Source organism: Carassius auratus, unplaced genomic scaffold (assembly GCF_003368295.1).
Source record: "Carassius auratus strain Wakin unplaced genomic scaffold, ASM336829v1 scaf_tig00215864, whole genome shotgun sequence".
Lineage (NCBI taxonomy): Eukaryota > Metazoa > Chordata > Actinopteri > Cypriniformes > Cyprinidae > Carassius > Carassius auratus.
The window spans coordinates 54073-59546 of NW_020528279.1; the positions used below are offsets into that span (position 1 = coordinate 54073).

Consider the following 5474-nt stretch of genomic DNA (forward strand, 5'->3'; position numbering starts at 1 on the left):
GAAGGGCAATCTGGCGAAACGTAAGTTCATTTAATAACAAATATATCACGAAGGATTATGTATAGTAAGTGGATCATGGTTTCTGCGCTGATGATACCTTTTACATTTTTACACCTTTTGACATTTACTTTATATCTTCAAGACTTAAATCCTCGTATGCACATTATTGCTGTTATTGTATTTGGGTGTGTTGTTGCAAAACTCAAATGATGGGAAATTAATGGACAGTCATGTAAAATTATTGTAACTACACTGTAGAAGCATTTTTAACAGCAACCGCATAGCATTGTGGGATCGCTGCTGTTTGAATTTTGAAATTACGCAGCCAACGGACGGTACCAGAAGTATTTTTAAAAAATTTGGGAAGAAAGAACATGTCTCAGGTATGTAACATCTGAGTGAGTGCTGATTGTTTCATTTGGTATAATTCAGTGGAATAGGTTGAAGTTAGTTAAAATCACGTCTTCATACTCTATCCAAATTTCCATCGCAAGAACTTTACCCAGACACTATGGACTTTGGGCTGGAACTTGGTGTGCTCCCACCGCAGCTACCATGATCTAAATAAAGTTCTGGGTAAAAAAAAAAATGTCCCTCAGAAAGTCCCTGCTCGCGAGGTACTTGTTCAAAGGTAACGTTACTGAACTTTCGGGAGTGGCAATGCAGCATTGTAATTTCAACCACCATTTCTTTTGATATTTTGTAAAATATTACTGTCATCGTGTCATGAAAGGTATAGTGTTTTAACTATTTCAGGCGAGAATGTAGTTGTTTAAAACTCAAATATGCGGTCTACGTGTCTAACTAACGGTATCCTAAAGAGGCCTCAAGCACTAAAGGTATGTTAAAACTGTTTGCACACTTATAAAGAAAAAAGACTCTATAATATACTCTATGCATTGATGTCAAAAGACAGGTTTCCATCCAATTCATTTGCACCTTTTAAGCGCATTCGTAGAAATTTGGCAAATAAACCCTATAACTGGAGAGCATTTCCATCAGCTCTTTTATGTAAATTAGAAATGGACAGGAGAGTAGTCATGAAACTCTGTGGGATCAAGACTTAAGGGGCAACTCAAAACAGCCGATAGAGTTGCAACAAATGTGCATTTATGTTGCATTTATTAGCGAGTCAATCCACATAAAAAGTTTTATTCACATTAGAATATTTTATGTGAATTTGAACCGTTTCCATTCAGGATTTTTTTTTTGTTTTTTTATCAAAATGTTAAAATGTGCATTAAAAAGCTGGATGGAGACAAATCTATTGCTATTAAGTGTCTAACATAGAGTTGGTATTGCCCTGCAAGACATTTATGTAAACACAGAAAAGTCTGAAAGACAGCAGTTTAACATTACAATTTTCATTAAGTAAATTTTAGGGGGTTAAAGTCATTAGATGTGATTTAACTTTTTCCTTTCTCTTTGGAGTGTTACAAGCTCTTGGTGAATTAAGAAGATCTGTATAGGGTGGCCATATGTGCCGTTCATACGGGACACGTCCCCGCTAGGATTTTAATATTGCCTAAAACATCCAGGTCGATCGATGTGTGAAATTCATGAGAGCTAAAGAGAGCAGAACAGACAGCTCCTTGTGCTTTTGAAATTGCTCTCATGTGTTTGTTCGTTCGTTTGAATTGAAGCGTCACTCTTAAACACTGTTTCTTTAAAAAGGGAAACTACTTTGTTTGGCCTTCCAAAAGAGAACACAACTAGAAATCATGTTATATCACATTTATAATGGGTTTTGACATTATAATGAAATAAACATTATATTTAAATGTTTGTCTCGTTGCTTTGGCCGGACAGGGCACAGTATGTTAAGAGGCATAACATTTCAGTCACATGATAGATAGATTGGATAGCTGGTCAATCAGAGCACACTTCGCTTTTCAGAACGATGAGCTTTGTAAAAATCAACACGTTTCAGAAGGCGAGGAGAGGAGTACCTGTAGAGGAGGAACAATAATGTGTTTTTTTTTAACCTTAAACCGCTTAAACATTTTATTACACCAAATACACAAAATAATGTTCTTTTTAGCAACGTCATATGACCCATTTTGCCTACACTTTTGTCCAAAGCGACATTCAATTTACAGTGCATACAGTGACATTATATATTTAAGAAAAACAATGTAAAAGCCAATGTAATTCTAAATGTTATGTTGTTAAATGTGTTGATGTTAAATAAATACATCGACGTAATTTTTTCTACAAGCAAGTTTACTTTTTATGTTTTTTTTTTTTTTTTTACACAGTATTTATCATTACCTGATATGAAAACTTGTTTTCACTCTCTCTGTTTTCAGAGGTTTTTGTGGAATCAACTCCAAGATGTCAGCAAAGCAGAGAAGAGACATCGGCTCAACGCACCTGTCTGCACCCTATTAAGAAGACTCCTGGGCTTTGAGTTGATGGGCTAGTATTGATGCCCACCCACACCCCACAGCTTCCCCTGTTCAAGACTGGTTAGGACCTTTTGTTATTTATTACCATGTTCCCCCTGATGATAGACTGTCTGGACGTCTGGAAGTGAGCTAGATTCTTCAGTGAAACTGTAATTTTGTTTGTATGAAAAAAAAGATAAAATAAGTTTGTAATATGTGATGTTGCATAGTGTGGTAATAATAAAAAAATAATAAAAAGTTGCCATTGTTTTGGTTTTAATTTTGGAAGATGGAAAATTGCAGTATTTTATTATATTTAGAAATTACAATATATTTTGAATTACAATATTCAATTGTAATTGTCTCCTGTAACTGAGTTGCAGTAAATATATAGTAAATTAAAATAAATTACAGCATTTTACTGTAATAATGCTACTTTAATCACAGTAGCACTGCTGTATAAATAGAGGACTCTATTGTATTAAAAAAAAACAACAATATATTACCTGTATATTACTTGCTGTAAATTCACGGCAATTAGTTGCCAGGAATTTCCTGTAAAATTACAATACATTTTTAACAGTGTATTTGAATGTTTGATAGACGTGATGCCAATACATCATCGCCAATGACATCATTACGCTGAACCGTTTTTTTCAACCGGTTTATTGAATCAAACTGTCCGAAAGAACCGGTTCGCGAAAAATAACCGAACTTCCCATCACAAACATGTACAGTAAATGAACATACTTTCCAGAAGGCCTACAATTCACTAAAAATGTTTTTTATTATTTATTTTTTATTATTATTATTATTATTGGTCTTATTAAGTATTCTAATTGGTTGAGATAGTGAATTGGTGGGTTTTTGTTAAATGTGACCCAAAATCATCACAATTAAAATAACCAAAAACCTTAACTAATTCAGTCTGTGCGCATTGAATTTAATACACGAGTTATACAATTTGAGTTGAATTACTGAAATTCATTTTTCCACAACATTCCAATTTTTTGAGCTGCACCTGTATCTGCTAACAACTGCATTTATAAGATAATATATGTGAATTGTTTTGTAAATTAAAATCCAAATGCTGTGCCAAGACATACAGTGAAGTTTAAGCCATATTGATTTACATGGAGGATTTGATCCAACATTAAGGATGTTTCTTATAAAACTGTTATTAAAACGCTTTTTTTTTTTTTGTAGGCTTTTATTATTAATATTTACATGAGAGAATTTAGTTGAAGGTATTATGCAACTAGGAACAGCCTTGATTAAATATTTTTTCGTTAACAAAAAAAGCCATATTTTGTTATAAAATTAGGATATGTGTAAAATTGCGCATTGTTGTCACAGGGCATGATACGATTCATTACTTTGTATTTTGAAGATTTTTAGTTTCCTACGGTATCTAATAAAATTTAAACAGGTCTGTATAAAACTCAGTAGACTACTTAAATTACTATTATTTTCTACAGAATTAACTGCCATAATTTGGAAATTAACGTTTCAATTCTTCTTCATTAAACGCCCTTTTAAAGCAATGACGACTACTCTAGTTTTACGAACGCACTACCGACAGTTTTTATATAATAATAAAAACTAAAAATAACACACCTTGGGCCTTTTGAATAAGTTGTCAAATATATCTACACTGTATCTACATCTACACTGTTGAATACATTGAATTTTTTTTTTTTTTGTTATTGTTGTTGAGGAACAGATTTGAGATTTCTACCGGACTAGCGAACTAATTCCCCTAACCCTAAAGGGGAAGTCGTTAGTCTTTAGGGTTAGTTCCCCTAACCCTAAAGGGGAAGTCGTGGCCTAATGGTAAGAGGGTTGGACTCCCAATCGAAGGGTTGTGGGTTCTAGTCTCGTGCCGGACAGAATTGTGGGTGGGGGGAGTGCATGTACAGTTCTCTCTCCACCTTCAATACCACGACTTAGGTGCCCTTGAGCAAGGCATCGAACCCCCAACTGCTCCCCGGGCGCCGCAGCATAAATGGCTGCCCACTGCTCCGGGTGTGTGCTCACAGTGTGTGTGTGTGTGTTCACTGCTCTGTGTGTGTGAATTTCGGATGGGTTAAATGCAGAGCACAAATTCTGAGTATGGGTCACCATACTTGGCTGAATGTCACTTCACTCACTCACTCACTTAATTTCCCTTTGATTTGCATAGATATGAAGCGAACCAAGTTCTTGAACGTTAGAAAAATATTTGATGAATACCACTCGCTCTTTCAAGGAGAAACTGGGTGGCACTTAAAAGAGCCTTTGGGGTGTGTCTCGGTGTGGGACTGCTCTGCTTGGAGCTGGTGTACTTGGTGATGGCCTTGGTGCCCTCGGACACGGCGTGTTTGGCCAGCTCCCCGGGCAGCAGCAGACGCACGGCGGTCTGGATCTCTCGGGAAGTGATGGTGGAGCGCTTGTTGTAGTGAGCGAGACGAGACGACTCACCGGCGATGCGCTCGAAGATGTCGTTTACGAAAGAGTTCATGATGCCCATCGCCTTCGAAGAGATCCCGGTGTCAGGATGAACCTGCTGGCGTAGCTCTCCTTCTTGGACTTTCTACGCTTCTTTCCTCCTTTCGCAGCGGTCTTGGTGACGGCTTTCTTGGACCCCTTTTTCGGCGCAGACTTCGCTGGTTCAGGCATGATGATGTTTCCGATTCAATCTCTCAGAAATCAGTAGCGGACTGAACTCATACAGGGTTATTTATTCACTCCTCTATGCTAATTCTGTGGGACATTGTGATTCCGTGTTGTCATTGGTCAAACCCATAAACTGTTATTTAATTGGACCATTTAAGGCATTTTGAACTGGAACGAGAGCCAATCACAGGACCTTCAATTATAGCTCCACCCACCACTCCATTTTTGAACCACACCCACCCGACTGGGTTTCCTTTGTTTAATTTCCTGCTGTTTTCATTGTCATTTCTCAAAATATGACAATGTCTAAATAAGCACCATGCACAAATGTTTAATTTTAAATCATTATAAATCGATTAAGGAAATTACGGAGAAAAAATACCAAAAAATAGCCATCGATTGTTTTACTGAACATCGAGTGTTTATTTTATT

At 36.5% G+C, this 5474-nt stretch overlaps 1 pseudogene; it reads right to left on the bottom strand.

Annotated features, from left to right (window-relative positions):
* Positions 1-4596: 4596 nt before the first annotated feature.
* On the bottom strand, positions 4597-5058 carry LOC113096041 (histone H2B-like; annotated as a pseudogene).
* Positions 5059-5474: the final 416 nt, after the last annotated feature.